Raw genomic sequence first — 24,331 nt, 5'->3', positions numbered from 1 at the left:
ATTATGTCTCAGGAAAAAAAAACAAGCACAAAATATGGAAATACATGATTGAAGATGAAACATACATGACATAGCTCATGCTTAGCCATTGTTGAATGTGACGTTCAGCAACTGTGTAAGGTGCAGCATGAACGGAAATGTAAAGAGTCCTTTTGAGGAACTCATTGTAGAATCTGATCATTTTTCTAGGAAGTACGAGCTGATTTAAGGAACTGCTAGAAATCGTAGGATCACAGGGCTTGAGGGGTGCAGCCAGAGAGGAGAAAGCAAGGGTGTTTTCCTCCCCCCCTCCTCCAGCGTCAACATGGTGGGGCCGTTCCTTCTCTGCGGTTCCAGCTCCCCGGGGACAGTCCTGCCATGATTCAGCTGCATTTGGATGTGGCTCTGGCCCTTGCCCTGTGGTAACAGTTACCTTTTCTGTGTTTTCCTGCTTCCGAGTGGTGATGGCTTCGTGCTGGTCCTAATATCCGGGATTACTCACCATTACCTTCCTAGCCCTCCTCGTCCATGTAAAATGAAATCTCTGCAATAAATTCCTTCTGTTGTAAATATTTGTTGAGGAATCTGTCTTTCTGATTATAGCCTCTGATACAATGTCCTAAGTGAAACAAAAGAAAAAATGTGTGTTTTCTATTGATTGTGTCAGAATCAACGGGGCCACACAACTTAACAATATGTGATTGTCTGGTTATATCAGAATTAATCTTAACTTATATGATTCATTTTTTGGGAACAGACTGGATTATTATCTTATATGCTATATTTTGAATGTGAGGAGTGCTTAGAATAATTGAGATTATTGTGGGGGCCGGGCATACATCTCAAAGTCAACATGTTCATATTCCTCGTTGAGATGAAGAGGCTACTAGAGATATTTTAGAGATAAGCACATGTTTTCAAGATTGATACTAAAGAAAAATTTTAGGTATCACAGGAAAAGGTAACTTCAATCAGGATAGGATACAGAGTCAATGAAATATAGAACTTGTCTACTTTATAGACTCCTTCCCTTCCCAAATGAACATCATTTTACAGATAAGGAAGCAGATGCTCAGGAAAATTGAGTTTCTGCTCAGAAAGAGCTAGGAGTAGAATTCAGATCACCCGAATTCCAGATGACCATGCCTGCAACGACTCCATACCGCTACTCTTCATTTTAGCAAGGAAAATGTCCTTGCCAACATATTGACGAGTCTCGTGATGAGAACAATAAACTAAGACTGGAAAATAAATTAGGTGACATTTGCTTTGAAATTTTAAGACAATTGTCCCCCAAATCAGGTGATTCTTGGAAACACTTAACATGAGAGATACAATTTAGATAGAAATAACAGGATAACTGGATTTTTTATGCAAATGTGGGAAGTTAGAATTTATTTAAGTAAACAGGTGCTTCAGCTTATGAAGAAAGTTGTGCCGATATTGGAATAACAGAATAGGTGGCATGGCACCCAGTTTATGTGCTGAGCTAAAATAAATATTGAGAAAGTAAAAAGAGAACTGGTGTTTTCTTTGCATGCTATGCATTTTCTTTAAATGTTAAGCATTTCAGTAAATAGAAGTTCACCAGGAAAAAGTAGATATTTAAATAAAACGAGGTGATCAATTATCTTAGAATTTGTAGAAGAGAAAGAAGCTTATTCCTGGAAATTACAGAATGACCAATCTAAAAAGTATTGCAACCAAGGACAAGCAATCTCATTTTGCATAGTCCAGATGTACACACATTTCAGTTACCGCTTTTTCGTTAAGTCCCCCAGCACCACTGTTCAAGTCTGTTACTGCTTTATGTTAACCATGAAGAATTGCATAAAGTACACACTTAGCTGCTCGTCCTTCAGTCCACCAATCTCTACTTATATTGAAGATTCACATCCTAATCAGTGACCAATAACATCACTTCTGAAATCTGTGGGTAATTGATCACTGTGCACGTTAGTCAGTTCCTGCATGGACAGCAAAGTGTGTCTCCCAGTGATAAACCCGTATTATATTTTGCAAAAAGGTCATTGGAAGAGAGATTTCACCTATAAAGATAAGAGTGCAGCAAAGACACAAGATGTGGTAACACAGGAAGTGAGATTCACACCAAACAAAAGTGGGGTCACAGAAAAACTAGCTGGTAACAGGAATGCTGACATTTTTGCTACTCCAAAGACTGGAGATGGAGGCAGAGGAAGTCTGTGAAAGGTGAATTTACAGACACAAATGAGGAATGTGGTTGTGAGAAAAGGGATGAAAGTGCCCTAGAGGAAGTGATGCTGACAAATAACTTCACTTTCAAGGAACTCTTGGAGATATTTTGTAACACTGAGTGTGTAACAGATAAATAAATAAGGTGGTCCAAACTTGGAATGGAGTATTATAGTTCTCCAAGGCACAGCAAAGATGCTTGTTCCATATCATGAACTATACAGTGAGAAGAAAGTAAGCACTGTTCAAACTACTCTTAAGGTTTCTTTTTTTGCAAAGAAATAAAATACTTCACTTCTTGATTTTCTCTTTTAAATTACAATATACAAAATGCACACATTTTACTGTTTTTTTAAATTTTTTATTTCCCTGTATATTATAACCGATAGTAAGAGTGTTTATTTTGATAAAAACATTAAAGGTCATTGGACAAGCATAATTTTTCCAGTTATTAAGATTGTTTTGCATGGTTTCAATTTGTACATTTTTACAACTATGCACTACTGTGTAAAGCAAAAGCTACCTACATTTGTATGTACTAAGAATAATATAGCATATTGCCAGGTTATTTTTATGAAGAGTTAGTGCTCAAGATTAATATTACTTTTCCTCTATGTCCTTCTAAGGAATGAGAAAGGGATAACTATGTTAGTTCTCATTTTTACCAAATGCTTAGATGCACCTAACATAAAGAACACTAATGGAGTTCTTGAGTACTTACTCGGTGTCCTCTATTGCGCTAGAAAATTTGGAGAAAATGAAAGAAGTGTTTGCTTCAATAGCTTTAAAAATAATCATAAATCTAAATGAGCACAACTGAAGCAACCAGAAAACAATTAAGCGTTCAATTATACTCATTTCTGAGAAGGAGAGATTAATGTGATGATAGGCTTCCTGGGGAATTGGGCTTAGAGCAGAGTGGGGATTTAAGATGAGAATCATGAGGAGGATGTGGAAAAGTGAAGAGAAGTATATTCTAGAAAGGAGACACACTGCATCAGCATAAAATCCTGAATCGTGATTGTCTCTGTCCCTATAGCTGATATTCCTAGGGCACCGGGTAGCGAAAGAGTTTTCCAGAATATGCAAGTAAATATTTGGGAGTCCACAGACAAGAGAGCATAGGTCACCTGGAGCCAAATGCATAACCTTCCAAAGGCCAGTCCCTAAGTCATAACAAGGGAGGAATCAGACAGATGTGAGAACACCAAGGGTGCACTGACTGCTTACCGAGGACCATGCAAAACATATGCTAAACTCAAAAGGCTAGAAAAACAGTTAGAAATTAGAAGGAGAGCATGAACCCTAGGAATACTGTTTTTGAACCTAACTTAATTTACACTTTATTGGGAAATAACGTAATTCCTTTCAAGGAAGGCATCTATTTATAATTTCCAGTTGTATGTAACCTGGAGCCTGAAGGTGGCAGCATTGCACTGGTGCACTTACATGGGGGTGTGGATAAGGGAGTAAAGACAGCTATTGACGGAGCCTGAGCAGAGGGGTCAGAAAAGAAATTTGGAAAAGGGGGTGGAATAATAACTAATCTTCAAATGACAGCTCATAGGAGATGATACATAGTTTTCTAATTAATGGGAAGCGTGTCAAAGACAGTTCATCTAGTGTATTTGAGAAAAAAGCTGGTCTGCACAGAGCTGCCTTTATTTTACCATGAAAATGTATCAGATAACATGGTAACTATGTGAACATACTACAGACACAACAATGAGAAAGAAAAAAAAGAATAAAAAGGAGTATGTTGTGAACGATAGATCAAGGAATAGAGACAAATCCTACAATGTTCCACATAGTAAGCAGAAAATCTTTAAAGAATAGGAATCCCACAAAACAAAAGCTTATGACAACAGATAAAAGATGGCTGGAAATAAAGAAACATGGGGTTCCTGATGTATTGACTCCATTTTTGATGGATAACATTTATGATAACATAAAAAGTTATCAGATACAGGAGGAACAAAACAGCAGCAGACTCACAGATCCTTAGAAGGGACTAGCGGTTACCAAAGGGGAAGGGCTGGGAGGGTGGGTGGAGCTGGAGGGTGAAGGGGATTAAGGGACATTACAATTCGCAATCACAATATCGGTAAGTCAAGGGGAAGGCAGTACAGCACAAAGACAAGTAATGACTCTATAGCAACTCACTTCTCTGATGGATGGTGACTACAGTGGGGTCTGGGAGGGACTTGATAATATGGGTAAATGTTGAAACCACAATGTTGCTCATGTGAAATCTTCATAAGATTGTTTATCAAGGATACTTTAATACAAAAAAGTTATCCGATATAATATGGCATGATATTCAAAAACTCAGAAAAACTGATTCTACAGTTCTAAAGGGCATCATTTATACCAAGAAAAATTGTCACCGCTGAATATCCTATTAAGGAATTGAACACCTGTGATAATGAAAAACTTCCTCAGGATTCTAGGAAATTAAAACAAGTCACCTCCAAGCAATGAAAATCAGACTGGCTTTCAATTTTTTTCACAGCAACATGCACTTCAAATTCTCCTAAGAAAGAAAGCCTGACCCAAGAGTAAGTATCTCTATCCAAAAGGCAAATTTCCTTGTACATGAAAAATCTCAGATAACAGATCCTGGACAAACCCCTCCCTTAAAAAAAAAAACTGTTTGATGGCAAAACTCCCAGCCAACTAAAAGAGTTTAGAAATGGAAAGTGTGTGACAAAGGGCTGGTGGGGAACACGGAATCCATTTGGATCAAAAGCAAATTTAATTTGAAAATTTTGGGTTGTGTAACCAAATGTAAGCATTAAAAATCTCACTCAAGTAGACATAATATACATGATAGGATGGTGGGAGAAGAAAGAAGGGGAACATACAGCAAAAGCAGCATTCTTTTAGAGTAGAGAAACGACACATGATGAAAACTCACAATGGTTTTTCTCTATTCTTATTCTCAGGGGCATTTTTAATTTTTATTTTTATATCATTAATGTACAATTACTTGAACATTATGGTTACTAGACTCCCCCTATTATCAAGTCTACCCCCACATACTCCATTACAGTCACTGTCCATCAGCGTAGTAAGATGCTATAGAATCACTACTTGTCTTCTCTGTGTTATATTGCCTTCCCCATGCCCCCCACCCACTACATTATGTGTGCTAATCGTAATGCCCTCAGGGGCATTTTTTAAAGAAGCTAGTTAACTCATGTCATTTAAAAATATTTATCTGAAATTTAGAAACACATTCAATTTTAGTATAGTTTCTTTTTTTTGGAAATACAATTAAAATACAGTTAATATATTTTAATAGGATTTAACTTTAAAAGAAACACATTGTACTAACACATTCTCTTTTCCTCTCCCTTTTCTCCTGTTCAATATATATGAGCAGATAAATATTTTGTATGTTTTGCAAATGTTTAGAGTAGTTTTCAATCTTTGCTTATAGCTAGTGACTTCTAAAAAAATTTTTTGTATGATTTGAATATCTGTGTTTTGCACAAGTATTACTTTTACTTAAAGTTATTTTTAAAAGTAATGTGTGCTCAATGTGAAAATTGGAAACACATAAGAAAGTTGGAAAAGAAGAAAAAAGTCACTCGTCCTATTACACAAAGATGCTGCAATCAAAATTGGGTTTCCTAGATTTTTCCAATTGTTTTCCTATTCCTAAGAATTTTTGAATAGACAAATTTGTCATTATTTGGTATAATCATGTCTTACTCTAAAACAGCATTAATCTTCCCTGTCATAGAAACTACAAATATCATTTTAATCACTACATATTTCATTGCATATAATTATATATGCCACAATTTATATATACCAAAATAAAAGTATATGTACCATAATTTAGATTGAACAACTTATACACTTGAAATTACAGAACATCTCATACATATACATCTCAAACACACACAGTTACAGAAATAGCCTTGAATATTCTGTAGTGGTTCAAAGATAGGTTAAAGGAACAGTGATAGGCACGCTGATACTCAATTTTTTTCTTGCTTATATTCACTTTTAACCATGAAATCACTAGTAGAAGCTGTAACTTGTTTTCTTTACATGTCTTGAAAAATGAAGCCTTGGAGAAGGCGGCTGAATGCACAGGATTTTGGATTTAAAGTGAAACATCTAATTATAAAACATTATAAGCTCATTTCATCAATCAATAAAAAAATTTGATTACCTGTTTAAAAAAACAGTGCAAACAAAATGAGGGACCAGGGACTCAGTTTTCACTGTTAGTGTATAAAGAACCAGGCAGGATTTAATAACCTATCAATGACGTATATGCACATGCACTTTAATCAGAAAGAGCTGTAGGTTACGCAAACAAATGATCCCCCAAATACCAGTTGCTTACATCAACAAAAATGTGTTTCTTGCTCACCCTAGAAATCTGTTGAAGGTGAGTGGCTGATTGGTCTACATCATCTTTACTGTAGGAACCAGACAAATACAACAGCCTTAATCCGTAATTTGCCCAAGGAAAAGGTAATGTGAGCCACAAGGTGGCCTTTAAAAGTTCTGCTTACATATTGTTGACCATTTCAAGGACCAAGAGGCAGGAATGTATAATGATAATCTCCCCATCAGGAAGGGTACTAGTGTGAGGGAAAGTGCATTCTTCAGCACAAAAATAATTAGTCACATTGTGGGCTGAACGTCATCACTCCCCTCTCTGCCAACACACACACGAGCGCGCACACACATACACACACAGTTACATGTTGAAGTCCTGAACCTAGTAGCGTAGAATGTGACTGCATTTGGACCCAGGGCCTTCAAAGAAGTAATTCAGGGTAAATAAGGTCATAATACAATCTGACAAGTGTCATTATGAGACGAGATTAAAATACCAAGAAGTACCAGGAGCATGTGCTCAGAGGGGCAGTCATGTCATGAAGGAGCAAGGGGGGCCCAGGGGGTGGCCATCTGCAAGCCAAGGAGAGAGGCCACAGAAGATATCAAACCAGCCAACACCTTGATCTTGGACTTCGGTCTGTGAAAAAATAAATTCCTGTTATTTAAGCCGTAACATTATAATAGCTCTATGAGACTAAGACAAGTGAAATACAGCATCTCTTCAAAAACTTTCCATGGATATTTTACTGATTTGTGTAGCATTATCAAACTTAATTGGGAAATAGACAAGGAAGAGGAAAATAAAACATAAATAAGGTAGGAAAACAAGGAAAAAGTTTAGCCAACATCATTTATGATCTAGAATCCTTTGACAATTTATGTGAAAACACCATCTGCATATACACAAATATGTTTCTCCCTGTATTTATTTCTTGTAAGTTGTCCAATGTGAAAAGTGGGGTCAGTTTTCCAAGTTAGTTAATTGATTGCATATCATTATTTGCAGAAGTAAACTGTCTTTACGATGAAAATTTCATGCTAGGTTGTGGGCAAAGTTTCTTCAGTGACCATCCTAGAAAAATTTTAAAAAGGGAAAAGGGGTTGAGGAGATAAAACCTCATAGACAATCAGATGGGGGCACATGTGCCTTTTGGTCAGTGGAATTAGAAAATTCCAATTTTTGAGCACAATATAGAATTAAGTCCCTTGTAAGTAACATATCTAAAATATAAGTTAGATCTTAATCTTAAATCTTAAGATCTGAGGATTTACTAGCTTTGGTGATGCAGTTAAGAATCACTTTAATTAATAAATAAAAAGGTTATAGTGTGTTAAAGTCAAATACTCTATTAACTTCTGAACTATACAAAAAGGATGAAGTATAATAGAACAGAAAAGAACACAGCATATTAATAAATAAGACACACATTTTGGTGATTAAATGTATTTCTTGGGAATTATTGAAGATCTTAAAAAAATTATATTATGCTTAGTGTTCACATCGAATTTTACTAACTGGGCTTTTTTTCATTCCTTAAATGGATTCTTTTCTTACATAAGAGCATAAAACCTATTTGAAAAATCACACAATTACTTAGTCATTCCTTGGGTACATGCTGCTCTTTGGTATGTTAAAAAAATTCACTTTATTCAGAATGAAATTTCTAAGCAGGAGCAAACAAGTATTATACGAATAATTTTAAAGCTATCTTTAAAAGCTTGATGTACAGAAAGCTAAAAAATATCTCATTATGTTGTTAAAGTTCCAGAAGTTCTGTTCTATTGAGCTCTAAATGTTCATCAAACTGAGTTATCCTTGTTAGAACAATCTAATTAGAAAGGAATATATTCCAGAATCACTTAAATCTATCAGGGGAAGAGAATTAATGTAACTATATCATCTAGAATTTCAGAGCGCATACATGCTATTAATGCTAATTACATTTACAAAATGGAAATTACTTACTTCTCTTTGCTCTGTGTATTTATGTTAATGTGCACAATTTAAATGACAACAAAAACACACTTAAGGTAATTGTCATATAAAACAAAAATGATGAGTTTATTTTTAAAAAATAGCTATTGTAATGGTATGTCTCCCAGAGTACTCTAAAGTACCAATTTTCCAGTTTATTTATTTATATTTCCATTACAACTCTGTAAAAATGGAAGTATCTACAGGGTTAAACAGTTTCTGATCTCAAAGTTTATCTAGGGGAATTTCAAAATTGCTTTGGGGATTTGGCTAAGAGGCTGAGAGATGCACAGAGAGCTGACAGATGGAAAGAATTATGTTGGTACTAATTAACTGAATCCAAAGATACTACCTAAAAATTATTTCAAATGCTTCCTTAACTGTCATCTCTATACAAAGGGCAGGGAAACAAGGGTAGAATAATAGCTCTATCTCTGATGGTAAATTGCTCTGGACTCTGGTCTTAGTTCTGTCCTTTACCAGCTCTATAATGTTAGGCAACTTTCTTCACATCTCTACCCTCATCTATAAAATGGACCTAGTGATCATATGAGCCTCATAGGGTAAATAGGATAGTGTAAGGCTTCAAGGCTTAGAGCAGTGCCTGACAATGTAATGACTGCTCAGGACAATTAGCTATCATTATAATGTAACACATATCATGTATAAAGGGGCACCCATACATGCAGTCATTGGATTGTAGCAGTTGACAATTACCAAAACATTTAAGCAGGTAATAGCAAAATGGAGTAAATGAACCTTGGTATCAACAAGTGTCACAGAAGAGGGGTGGCTTGAAAGTCGATGAAGAATTCCTTCCCTAGTAGGGTGACTTAACACTCTGCTAATGAAGGTTGTAGAGAGCTGGCAGGGATCCCTAGGGTGGGAGTGGGATGAGAATGGGTGTGCATGTATGAGTACAAAGGAGGAATAAAGTGAGATGAGGAAACCAATCCCAAATTCTAAACTGTCTACATTTCCTGTTGCATCACTTACTTCTTTTTTTTTATCATATTCTGTTCTTTCTTTGAACACTCAATTTAAGTTTTTGTACTATGAAAATATAAATACCTACATTTACTTGTTAATAAGTGTCACCCCGCACTCCCCAAAGTCCCCCAGCTGTAAAATGTGCATTAAATTTGAGTTAAGTTCTAGGAAGCATGCTGCATTCTCTCAACTTGTTCCAATTGCTACTCCTAGTGAAATTCAATTATTGTGTCAGTGAAATTAGGTCTCTGCAGAGTAAAAATGGAGATTTTTGCTTGTCCTATGAGCCCAGAACTCCAAAGCAATGCTTTGAGTGACACTGTCAACAGGACTTCTCCTTGAAGAGCAGGTGCAGATGAAGCCAGCTTTTTTCTGTAATATTTTCACATGAAAGTGGCATTTATTCTACTCGCAAGGACAGAATGTGGGCTGGAATATTTCTTTTCAGATAAACTGAGCAGAAATTATTTTTCTAACTGTTTAAAGGGTCAAGGTTGTACCCCTCATCCTCCTCAGCATTTGTTTTGATCAAAGAGTTACAAGTTGCCTGGGAATGCCACATCTTCCAAATATAATATTAACAGTTCACCATGCTGAAAATGGATGTGAGCTCAGAGGTGAGAGTTTATATGGGATAAAGTAAAAAGAATGAGGAACATAGGCCCAACTTGGGATTCTTTCCATCCAATTGCATGAAGGCAGCAGATGCTACAAAGACCTTTCATTTGGCCTTGTCCCCAAATAGTCATGGGTTTGGAACTGACTTTTGTCATTTGCTGGATAGATAACATTAGGAAGGCTGAAACTCTACTTATCTGTAAGATGACAAAACTATATCCATTCTTCATGCAGACTCTTGAAACGATTTTAGGACGTGTCACATGTGCAATGCTTATAGGCAAAAGTCACTTATCAATATCAGAGTTTTTTCTCATCCCTCTATAGGAGGGGTTCTTTCATGACTTGTTTTTAAGGCACCTATTGTAGTTCCTGATCATTGTCATCCAGATCACCTCCCCCCACTTCACTGGGGTGGCCCCCTTCTGAGCGGCTAGTTTAAAGTCATTTCCCTCCTTTTGAGTCTCCGAGGTGAGCTGTTCGAGAGCGTACTAATGATTTTACCTGGCCTTCCGTTCCCCACAAGAAAAGGAAATAAAAAAGAAAAGAAACATAAAATTCTATTCCAGGAAAACAGACTTTTCAGACTTGTGTTTATTTCTCATCAAGAATATTTAAAAAGGTGTTTAAATGCTGCATGACTCAAGGATAAGAGTTTTTGTAGTTATGGATTAGATCCCTACCATTTTGAAAAAGAAATATGAAATATGTATATATATATATATATACATATAATACATCGAAATACATGAAATATAGAATTCTGAAGGGAACATTGTTAAAGGATCATGGCAGATCTTAGATTCAATAGAACATGGCATATAAAATGGGAACCTCTATTCTGTTTGGTTCAAATAGTCAAGTACTAAACTTCTCTCTTTACTTAGCTGATACTTTTGACACAATTTCTTTGTCTCTTGTCTCTCTCCTACTCCGAAAGAAAGGCAGAGAATTTAAAACGCCAGGCAAAAATTAAGCATCCATAGCTTTAAGACTGTTATTTCAATAATTAAATCAAAACTATTCGGGAATAGCTGTGGGAGGAAAGGCTTTTTGTACTGGACTTCAACTCAAGAAAAGCATTTACTTAGAAACATTTTTTAAAAGGGTCTTACTGACCTGCTTAGAACAAGTATGATTTGCTATGTGTATATATAGAAAGATAGGTACATATATGCATATATGTATATTATATGCATTTATTTTTATTTTTATGCATAATTGTTTCATGATAAAATATCCAAAAGAGCATATGTTTTTTGCACTTATATTTACTTTTTATTTCAGTGATGCTGCCGTAAAATATCATTTGACTATCATTTCCGTTTGTCAAGAGCCATTGATATAGCAAAATACATAAGCCCAACTAAGACAAGTATATTTTAACATCTAACTTGTTTTGACTGTGTCAGTAAATGTTTTTGCTTCTCTAATAACCTACTCAACCTGCCAAAATAAGTATTTTTACTCTTACATGTGGGAAATGATAGTAATATTTTGGTTTTAACCTATGTTTGAGCAATTTGAGTAATAAGAAAATGTCTGTAGTGGCTATTTGGCACTTTGCTGCTGCATTTCTTACGTCCGGGGAGTTGCTCTAACTTGGGCATCTTTCTTCTTGGCATAACACAGCGCCCTCCGCTGGCTCCGGAACCTGAAGATGACAGACTCCCTTTCTCAGGCTGGGGAGGCGCACCTGCCCCATCTTCCTCTTCTCAGGTGCACTACCCCCAGATTTTGAATCTAGAGTTTTTGGTGCAAAGATGCAGAGCTAGCAGCGTATGTGTCTGGGACAGTCGCTGGCAAAAGTGGCAGCAATATCATATTTCCAGGACCAGGACTTTCCGTGGTTTCATCACTTCTAGCATTCTAGCAACTGGTTTCCAGAACCAACAGGAGACATGATATGAGGTCCGGATTTATTGGCATCTTCAGTGTCCTCACTGGGATGGATTTGCGTGATGCAGTTTTGCCTGTGGTTCTGAAAACAGCCTAATTCTTCTTGGACCTGCCCACTTTCTACATTGTTTTTCTTCTCCCCCCCCCCTCCTCCTCCGCCTTTTCTTCCTTTTCTGCTTTCATCCCTCCCTCCCTTCCTTTCTTCCTGGTGTTGGGAGACAAATCTACCCAAATTTTTTTACATTTCTGCATGATTTGGGACTTCTAAATAAAGGGCATGTTTGAACAGCAAACATGCCTTAGGAGCTAAAGATTTTGTCTCCCAAAAGGTAGAGATTCAAAGATAGTAAAATTTCCCTCTGCTTCCTGGGGACTTTTGCTTACATTTCAGGCTCGTGAGTAATCAATCTACCTCTCTCTGCAAATCTCTGGAGGGGAAGATGTGCAGCGACCTACAAAGATCAGAGTCTCCTTTAATGTGAGTGTCCTCCTGTGGTATGTCCACCAGAAGCACAGGTAAACGTCTGGCCTTCATTGTGTTGCCCTGTGGGAACTGCCTGGGCAAGGGACTCAAATAAGAAGTCAGTGCCAAGTACGCCTTCTACAACCTCTGTCTCCAGCTAGTCACAACTAAAACTTGGGACAAAATAAGAAACTACCTGAAAACGCTGAGAAATACGGAAGGGTAGGCACGGCAAGGAGGAGAGTCAACACTTGAAGAAACAATTGTAGGAAAGTGGTTTTGCTTTGCCTTTTCCTCTTTCCTCACCCAGTGCTGAGTGGGTGGTAGTCCGAGTTGCAGAACAGTGCAATGGGCACCGACAGCCAAAACTCCACATGTTTTGTTTTTCTGGGGAAAGGGCCAGGCAGAGGGCCACTGCAAGCAAAGAGTGTGGGTAATGGGCACTTTTCCTCTGTTTCTCTCATGGCCCGCTTGAAGGTAGTCCCAGTAATGGGCCTGCACAGCAGCGGGGAAGGCAGCTCAACACTGGGAGAAACCTCGTCTTTCTGACCAGAGAAACCAGAAAAAGATCCCTGTGATCTGAAGAGTGCATGTTGGTGGGGGGAGGGGGGGTTATTTTTCCTTCACCTTTTATGTTTCTCGCTTTGCCCTAGGAGTGGCCACAGGCACTGTGAGCTGTACGTTGGCAGCACGGGCAGCTACAATTCTGAGCGAAGGGTCATCTTTCTGAGTGAAGGCCAAAGGTCTGGGGAAAGAGCCTACTGCGATCCAAGGATGTGGACAAAATCTTGGAGATGGAGAAACGAATGTTCTAATTCTGAGTATAAATGAGCACAAATGTCAGACTGCACATGCCTGGGACAAACCCAAAGAGACACAGCAAAGGGGTTGAGACATGAACTATAATAAAAGTTCCAGACTACTGCCTTAGTGCACATAATTAGAACACAAAGCTGTGTAGGAAAGGTTTTGAAAGCTGAACTGACATTATGATTGTTGCCATAGAAGGCAAGACTTACGTTCTGAACCATCTTGAACCCTGCTAAAATAGAAACATCAGAATTTTGCAGAGGATTTTAACAGAGTCTTAAAACATACTATTCAAAAGGCATAGGATACAGTCCAAAATTACTCAACATAGAACCAAGAAAAAGTGACCAATTCTGGAGAACAGAGACAGTCATATTAACCCTGAGATGACCTAGATGTTGCCTTATCAGACCATGATTTGAGTAGAATGTATGTTCCAGTGAGATAAAGGCACATAAAGTGAAGGCAAAGATGGAACTTTTTAGCAAGTAAATAGAAACTATGAAAATAACCAAATGGACAATTTAACCAAAAAAATACTGTGAATTTTCTTAAAAAATCACTGAATTAGATGAATAACAGAATGGAGATCAGAGAGGAAGAAGTTAATGGAAGAAAAATCAATAGATCCCATCCAATCTGAGGAACGGAGAGGTAAAGAAAGAACTGAACAATACAAAGATGTCCTAAATTAATGTCATTGGAATCACAAAGGAGAGATGGGTGAGGTAAATTATTAGGAGAAATAATGGTTAAAAAATCCCCAAATTTGGTAAAAGTCATAAATTGATTGGTTCAAGAAGCAAAAATGAATGCCAAACAGTATAAACTCAAGGAAACCTAAGCTCAGACACATCACAGCCAAACTGCTAAAAACCAAAGAAAAATGTTTGGTAGTAACAATAGAAAAATAACACATTATTTATAAGGAGACAATGACTTGAATGGCTCTAAATTTGATGCTAGAAATCACGGAACCAAGAGGCAGTTAATACAGTTATTCTTGGTGACTTTAACGCTTCTGTTTTTTCAGTAGTCAATAGAATAAGCAGATAGAAAAAACAGGAGACTCAACACTATCAACCAGTTTCACCTATTTGACACCAATAGGATTCTCCACCCAATTACTTAATCACTAAATTACACTTCATCAAACTGCAAGATTTTTATATGTGAGAGTCACAGTCAAGAAAATACAAGACAAGCCACAGAGAGAAGATATTTACAAATCACATATTTGGCAGAGTACTTGTATACAGCATATATAAAGAACTCACAAATATCAATAATAAGAAACAACCAAATTAAAAATAAGGGTGAAAGATTTGACTAGACACTCCACCGGAGAAGATATACAGATGGGCAAAGAGGCTTAATACCATTAGTCACTAGGGAAATGCAAATTAAAATAATAATGAAATATAACTTCATACCTATTGGAATAGTAAGACCACCCAACCAAACAACAATAATAAACCCCCTGAGAAAACCAAGTCTTGGCAAGGATGCAGGGCAACTGGACCTCTATGACATCATGCAGATGTAGAATGCAGAACGGAACTACTTGGAAAACAATTTCTGTTGGCAGATCTTATAAAGTTAAATATATTGGGCCACAGGACCCAACAATACCTCTCTTAGGGATTTATCCAAGAAGTTAAAAATTAAATTCACACAAGGACCTGTATATGAATATTTATGGCATTTTTTTCATAATTGCCAAAAGTGGAGAAACCCCCAAATGCATTCAGTTGGGGAAATATAACTAAAATGGCACATCTATGTGATGGGATATTATTCAGGATAAAAAAGGAACAAACTATTGATGAATCTCAACTCCATATGCTAAATGAAAAACGTCAGATGCAAAAGGTTGTATATATTATGATTCCATTCTCATGACATTCTGGATAAAGAAAAATATAGATATGGAAAACATAGGCGTGGCTGTCAAGGACTGGGGGTGAAGAAGGACAGTGGGACAGGAAATTTTAGGGGGAGAAGAAGCTCCTCCTAAAATTTATCAGTATATTCATTGTAGAGGTGGTCACACACTGCTATGCACTGTCACAACGCATAGGATTATGTACCAACATAGTGAGTTTTACTTAATGTACATTAAAAACTAAAGATATAAATTTTTCTTCAAAGAGCACTGACTGTTGAAAGTTTAGCTGAGTCACTGCACGATTTTGTCATCCTGGCATCCATTTTGCTTGGCCAAACAGCCTGCCAGGCCTTAATCTGACACCACCCCCTCAAGCAAGCACACGTCCTAGATCACAGCCTGTAGAGTTACAGGTAAATGCAAGTTCCTGACACGCCTTCCCTGAGAGCCATTGTCCTCAACGGGTCTCCACGGCCTCCCAGGGCCTTCCGCTCGGGGCTCCTTGGATGAGTCCCCTGTGGAGCTTACCAAAATCCCACTCTTTTTGGTTTGAATTGACCAAGCCAGCCTTAGCTTTGGAACCCCAGAGGACTCCACCCACGTACCCTAACATAACGGACTGTGCCCACATCCTGCCCCACCCTCTGCCTGTATCCTGCCTTGACCTCCCCATGTGGCCCCACGAGGTATGCTACATATTTTGTCCAGGACTTCTCAGTAATAAACTTCTCCACTTCAGTTTCTCCTGCGGTCTTTTGTTGAACTACCTGGCTCACCATCCAGCACCTACGCTCTAACAAATATTAATTTCACATAATCGTAACATTGATTTATTTTTCCAAAGGTGTGGCTGATTGGTTTTAGGAAGTCACTTCACAGAAATATACCCTGAACCAACACACACTTATTCTGTCAATAATTTATAATATTTTTAGTAAATAATAAAGACAAAATATAGATAGTATATGTATGTTATGAGCAGAACATACATAATTATGAACACATCACTCAAATGAAGAGAATATTATCAATGTTTCCTTTCATATCCCATCTTCCTGTTACCTCCCAGAAGTAAATTGTGTGTTTATTATTGTTTATCAGTCTCTTACTTTTAAAAAGTGGTTTTATTGTATGCATATGCCTTCTAAATATTACATTATTTAGTGCTTATTTTCAGGTTCTATAAAATGATATGAGTATATGCAGTTTTCTGTGACCCACTTTTAAAATTCAATATTATTTTTCTAATGTTCATCCATACTGTTACCTGTAATTGTATTTATTTGTTTTCACCACTGTATTATATTTCAATGAGCACATATACCACCACTGTATTCCTCTATTCTCCTACTGATGCTCTTCTGAATATCCTTGTGTATCTCATTCAGGTGCTCACATGTGAAAGGTTCTTTAGAGTTTATAGCTGGGATTGGAATTGTTAGGTTGTAGGGGTTTCATGTGTTCAACTTTGTAAGATAGTGCCAAATTATTTTCCAAAATGTTTGTAATAATTTACGTTGCCACTAGTGTTGTATAAACTTTCCTGCTGGATTATATTCTCAGTAAGCTTCATATTATCCAATTTTAAAATTTCAGCCCTTGATGAGGGATGAAACAGCACTTCACTAAGGTCTGGATTTGCATTTTCCTGATTACTAACAGGTGGAGCAAGCTATTAAAATCTAAAGAGTCCCACTACTGGCTTTATGGGTCTGCCTCTGTACATCAGAACACCTGATAACATACATCATTATCCACCAGGGGAAAATCTGACTATTTTTAGAGATAACATCAATTGTGAAATTATACTGTATACTGAAAAGAGCTATTCTCCAGATTGATATAAAGAGTCAGTACAATTCCCTTCCAATTCCAACAGAATTTTTCTAATTTACAGTATGATCATAAGCCTATATGGTAGATTAAAGATATGAGAGGCTTAACACTTTTGAAAAAAGATGAAGAAAGGCAGAGGAACTTCCCTGAGGATAGCAAGGCATAATAAAAAGCCACACTAATCCAGACAATGAGACCACGGCTCATACTGATCAGTATAATAGAACAGAGCTCTTCCAAATAAGTGCATACAACATTAAGAAATTCTAAATATCGTGGAATGGACACCGTAAGTCACTAGGATAAAAAAGCTACCCTAAAACAGCTGGTATTGCATGAAAAAAAGAAAAATATATTGGATTCCTACTTCAATCTATATAGGGTGCTACAAAACAATGTAAACCTTTAAAGAAAAGTGGCAGAACTTCACCACAGGTGCTTTCTCTAATAATAGCTAATCGTTTGGCCAATTGTCGTAACATTTCGGATGTACAGGGAGCACCCTTATGACTCAATTCATTGGCTCAGACTTAAGATACCACTATTTAAGCCTCATGTCGATGCAAATATTCCTGGAGAGAGTAACATTTTAATCCACTGAGCATCATTTCTGTCATATTAAGAGCAAAGTATATGAAAGTGGGTGTTTATTGAGATAGGCGCAACAAAGACTTCAATTAATCTTACTCTTTTTTGAAGGTCATCAAAAATCAGGACATTTTCAGTTTGCAGCTCTTTGCTTTCCAGAGCCCTTAACAAAATCTGCTTATTAAGAGAATATAACTTTTCGGTTTCTTCCTTTGCAAATTTAAACTATAGTGGAAGTGGATTACCTTTTCTCATCCCTGGTTGATAGACATGTTCAGGCAAATATTTCAGAAAACAAACTGTATAGATTAGTTCTTAATAGTTTGTTTGGGAAGCTGTTTATTGATGCCATGGCCAAGAAAAGGCTCAATAATTTTTTCTTTTATCTCTAGACACATTTTTCTGTATCTGAACAATTTGTAGAATGAAACATTATTTCTCACAAGAACCTGAGACTCAACAGATGAAATTTACTCAAGCTGACATCCTTGGTGAGGGTCATGGCTGAGATTAGATTCCAGATCTGGCTGAAGGAATGAAAGAATGAAACAGTGTCTGTGTCAGGTAGTTTATGTAAATAACATTAAGGTGAAAATTCAGGGACTTATTTCAGGTTTTGCTTTAGGTAGTGATATACAGTTCATGTGCAATTTCAGATACAACTTCAAATATTATAAACTAATGTTTGTGTCTGATCAGTGAACATATTTCTGTAAACATGTGCATTCTGCCTATTTGTAATGCATTTGCCATTTCATTGCATAACAATATCTGAACAGACTTTTACAGCATAATAAAGTTGACCTTGATTTTTAGAGGCAGAAAGGTAACTGACATCACATGAAGGTAAAAATCTTAAATTGACATTATTTTCAGTCTACAACTGGAGGGTCCTAGGCTCATTACTTTCTTGCAGAGATCCTTAGTCCAGCCCGGACATCACTGAGGTGAGCTTTATTTCAGGAAAAAAAAAAGGTTTATTTTGATGTTCCACTCTAAACAGAAAGCTTGGGCTTGGCAAATACTTAGGAAAGAAACTGAGATAACAAAAGAGGTTTGGACTACTTTGAACATACCTTTGTCCATAATGGAAGGAATGGTCAGAGACAAAATTCACACCTCCAGAAGTCACTTGCATAAATGATTTATTCACAGCAATATCATAAACTGATGTAAGTATGATATGGAACCTTTAGTTCAACGTCGTGGATGACAAAGTTTTTAAAATTTATTTTTGTGGCCAGTTATTTATTTGTGGTTTGAAAACCTTTTGCCATCTCTTAGGCTTTAAAATGCAGAAATCATTTGAGGCAAACATTTTGGAAGTTCACCACGGAAAGGCAAATCAAGTTTTAGGCATACGTTAGAGAAACTTTTACTTTGCTTTTTCCATATGAAACTGGAAACAGGCTAATTCCAGCTTGAAAATTCCTACCAGATATATTCTCACTAGAAATATACAAATTTTCTCAAAGCTAAGGATTATCTTACATGTTTCACATATATTACTGAATAATTAAATATTTGTTTGCTATGATTATAAGCTGGTGGAACAGGGTAGCCTATTTTAATTAATATTTTCCTTCTGCACATAGCCAGAAGAAACACTGAAATTTGTGAATTGTTATCAAATTATGATATGAAATCAGAGGAACTGAAAATAAATTTCACAGATATAAATTCATAACACTATGGTTCATTCATGTGAATGTTCACTTCCTCCCTAAAAATTTGAGTAAATTTAATATATTTGATCTCAGAGGTGAAGAACAATTTTTAATGTTAATAAATAGAAAATGTCTTCTTCCAAGAACAATGGTACATTCTTTCAGGATAGTGTTTTTCAGTTTGGAAATAGCTGAAAAATGCAAATAAGAACACTTGCTATAATGAAAAAAATCATTGGCAAGAAAATTTCATGCAAATTATTTTATATTCATTTCTCTATAAGCCAGACAACACTACACGTGAGAAGCCATGTGATATGGTGGAAAGAATATACTTTAGGAGCAATATAATCTTGAGTTCCAATCCTAGCTACGCCATTCCCTAGCATCACCTAACTGGAGATCCTTAGCTTGCTAGGTCTTGACTGTGCTCTGTGTAAAATGGGAATAATTAAAATATTTATCTAATTTCGTTGTTGTGAAGAGTAAATGGATTATTTGAGATGTTTCTATAGCACCTTGCCTAGTAAGTGCCCCTAAAATGGTTCCGATTTCCTTAGTTAACTGGGGCTCATGACTCAATCCTCAAATAAATACTTTTACTCTATCCTTGAATTTCTTATTCAATATCTGAGCATGGTGTTAATCCTTTTGCATTTTTATAGTTTCATTTTTTTCCCTACTCTAATTTTTGTTATTTCCTGCTTTCTACTAGCTTTTGGGTTTAGTTTGCTTTCTCCAATTCTTTTCTCTGTTGGATTTTAGTTATAAGTCTAAACACATACAGGAGTGTAAGATCCTCAAGGGTGCAGACTGAGAAATATATTTGTTAGATATTCTCTTGAGCAGTTACACAGTAGCTATTACACAGGTAGACAATAAATGCTTGTTGAACTGACACAGGAAGATGACAGGGAACACTCAGGAATTTGCTCCTGATCCTGCACCCCCTTTTCCAAATGTTAGACCCTCCACCTACCTAGCTCATCCTACATATAGAGATTGTCTTTGAGTATCTTCCCTGTCTAAAGATGAATATCTAAGCCACAGCTGTCCAGTAGAACTTTCTGAGATGATGGAATTATTTCTGCACTGTCCACTATATTAACTGGTAGCAACCTATGACTACTGAATACTTGAAACATAAGTAATGTAACTGAGGAATTAAAGTTTTGATTTTTTAATTTAAATTTAAATAGCTGGAGTTATCACATTGGACAGTACAAGATTCTAATGTCACCAATTCTTATTTTGTCTGATGATTTAGTATTTGTCAAAATGTGTCATGCTTCTTAAAAATATAGCCTCTTGGAATTCACCCTGTTTTTACCCAATCAGTCCCATCCCCTCCCTGAGGACGTCTTTACAGAGCTGCAGTGTCTTACCTTAGCTCTGTCAGAAGTAAGCTTTAAAAACAAAAACATTTCATCATTGCTTCTCTTGTCTGTTAAGTCTTTTATATTCCATGCCATTTTCTCTTCTTTTTATTATTATTTTCTCCCAGTCTGTAGCTTGCCTTTTAATTTTCTCAAAAGCGTCTTTCAAAGAAAAAGTCCAATATGTTTTTCTTTTATAGTTCATGTTTTTGTGTCTTTTGTAAGAAATCTTTGCCTACCCCATGATTACAAACATTTTCTTTCAGGTTTCATTCTAAAAAAATCTATAGTTTGGCCTTGTGTTTAGGTCTATGATCAATTTGAAGTTAACCTTTATGGGTAGTGTGAAATGATGTCCCAGGCTGGTTTTTTTTCCCATAGGGCTATGTGGTTGCTCTAGATTTTTTTCTTCCTTCTTGCTTCCTTCCTCCCTACTCTGCTTCCCTCCTTCCTTTATTTCTCCAGGAAAAGAATTAGGATTGTGCAAACACATGATGCGGGGGCTTCAAAGATACCTGTGTCATAAAGATACCTCGAGACAAGTGCTGGGCATAGAAGTCACAGGGCATAAATCTGCAAAGAAGTAAAAAGCTCACCTTTTCAAACAATATTGCTTCTCTCTCACTTACCAACTTTACATCTCCCTGTATGGCCCCGGAAGATGACTGGTTAGCCAGAGACGGGTAAGATTCCTCAAGGGAGGAACAACCTAAGACAGGCACAGTCGCAGGGGGGCCATCAGGTGAGAAATTGGGGATCAACAGAGGTGAGGCTCAGAACCTCACCCCCCCTGCTTTGAGAGAAATCTTCTGCATCCGTGGATGTTTTGTTGCCCTTGTCTAGCTTGGATTAGCACATAGTCTACAGGCACACACCTGATCATCTACAATTGCTCTCTTACAGCACTAAACTATGTTTTCTACCTTTATCTTGCATCTATCTACCACTTCAGCATTTTATTAAAAATAAAAATAATAATAATAATAAAGGGAGAAATGTGGGATCCACATATAAATCAAGTATAAAAATCAAACGAATATTCATATTTGACCTGATTGTTTATAGTTCATAATGCATGATCAAAACCGAAAGTTTCTGTGATGAATGCCCTTGTACTGTTCACCATGTAAGAACTTATTCACTATGTAAGAATTCGTTCACCATGTAAGAGCTTGTTCGTTATGCTTCAGAAGATTGGAGACTGACGAGAATTAGGCTTGAGATGGATTAATGATTGTGCATTGAGCATTGAACCCCCTATAGAGAATTTTATTGTTGTTAACAACCATTTGATCAATAAATATGAGAGATGCCCTCACACACACAAAAAAAGATAACTGTGTCACTACTGCTGTAAAAATGCCTAAGTGAAAATAGTGAAGTATGTGAATTTTATTCTCGTATGGGTAATTAGTCCTTTGTTACTCTCTGTACTTTTTTCTTTTTTTGAGTATGCACTTTAGATATGAAATGACATCAGCTGTCATATAAAGATCTCAGTGTGAAATTGCCACTTCTTGTGAAGTATTTCAAGAGATTTCATAGTATTTCATTTTTTGTGTGTGACAGACAAGTGCATGTCATTATTTTGTAATCAAAGATGGAAACATATGATTCATATCAGAGATAAAGATGTTTTAATTTTTCCTTTTCTTAAGGCATCATCACAATCAGAAGTTTATAAACTATCTGTATATATCTTGCTACACTTAATGCAGCACATCATAGGTGAGATAATCTTCTTTGGCATTTATTATAAAACATACAACTTAATGCAGCTGAACTAACATTTAATAGACATCTGCAGTTCTTTTTCACATTCCACATATAAGAGAGATCATATAGTATTTGTCTCTCTCTGTCTGACTTATTTCACTTAGTGCAATATCCTTGAGGTCCATCCTGTTGTTGCAATGGTAGGATTTTAATCTTTTTTATGGGCAAGCAAAAGTGCCTTGTGTACACCCGCCCCCCCCCATACTTGCCTCCCTTGGCTATTGCAAATAATACTGCAATGAACATGGGGGTACATATATCTTTGAGTTAGTGTTTTCATTTTCTTTAGATAAATACCCCAAAGTGAAATTGCAAGACCATATATAGTTCTATTTTTAATTTTTTGAGGAACCTCCATAATGTTTCCCACAGTGGCTGCACCAGCTGATATTCCCACTAACAGTGCACCAGGCCTCCTTTTCCAACACATCCATATTTTTAGTATAAAATGAAAAGAAAATGATGCCTTGGTACTGGAGTAACTTTTCTCATTACAGAGAACAAGTTGATTCCATTCAGGAGATGTATTCCTACATAAATTCATATTCCTATATATATATATACCTATATATTCCTACATCTATCTCTCTGTCTATAAACAACATAGGTCATATGTGGGTTGGAATGTGGCCACACCAATTGAGTTAACTTCAGTGTGATTGGGGGCTAACATGTCAGCTCATTTAAAAAAAAATTTAAACAACTTTGCTAAGGGATATTTAAATAGGCTAGAACCCAGGCACTTTAATTACATGGTTTGAGCTTTGCCAAGTGTACACTATGTGTAACCACCACCACAACACAACAATCAAAATAGAGAATATTTCTATTATCCCCCAAATTTCTTTTTATGTCTCTTTTCAGTCAACTCCCCAACCCAACCCATGCACATACACACATGCACACACACACACATGTACACACACACACACACACACAAATGCCACAACCCGGAAATCCTCTGATCCACACTTTTGCATTCTCAGTTAATTTTTGCCACTTCTAGAATTTCATGAAATAGAATCATACAGGATATCCTCACTTTACCTGACTTTGTTTGCTCAAAACGGGGTTTGGGTATTTGCTCATGTTGTGTTTTAGGAATTCATTCCTTTTTATTGCAAAGTAGAATTGCATTTAACAGATACACCAAAATGCATTCACCTATTGATGGATCTTTGGAAGTTTTCCCATTCAGGGCTATTAAAAATAAAGCAACTGTGACTATTTTGTACATGTCTTTCTGTGGACACGTTTTTACTTCTCAGGAGTGGTCCGAGACAGAGGGAAGCAAGTAGGAACCACTCTGCCATTTACCACCCAGTGTCAGAAGCCACTCCGGTCACTTCTGCTGCACGCTATTGGTTGAGATGAAAGTGAAGGGACAGAGATCACTACTGGATGGGATGATGCCAGTGTCAGATTATAATCCCAGAGAGCACGTGCGATGGGGTGGATATTGGTTCATCCATCTTTGTTAAACACAATCTGCTACCCTTCTGAATTTCAGATGCAACCAGCGGTGAGCATCCACCATGTTCCAGGCCTCTGCTTTGCTGGTTTTTGCTTGTTTTTGTTTTTGTTTTTTGGCTAACTTGATCTTCAAAATAACGTTGTGAGCTATTATTTTTTTCCCCCCATTTTATGCACAGAAAATTGAGGTTAAGAAAACTTAGTTAATTGTTTGGGTTCTTCACATAAGCAATAGGAAGAACAGAGCATGATGATTTAGGTTAAAGATGTGCTCAAATTCTGATTCCATTCCTTATTTGCTCTGTGACGGAAAGCAGAAGGGACAGTTAGCTGCAAAACCCCTGGACTTTTTGGAAAAATACATATTTTTTTAATAATAAAATGAATCACTATCATGCTTCACAGTTGGCAAGT

The sequence above is a fragment of the Manis javanica genome, chromosome 12 (assembly GCF_040802235.1).
Source record: "Manis javanica isolate MJ-LG chromosome 12, MJ_LKY, whole genome shotgun sequence".
NCBI lineage: Eukaryota > Metazoa > Chordata > Mammalia > Pholidota > Manidae > Manis > Manis javanica.
This window is presented reverse-complemented; position numbering follows the sequence as displayed.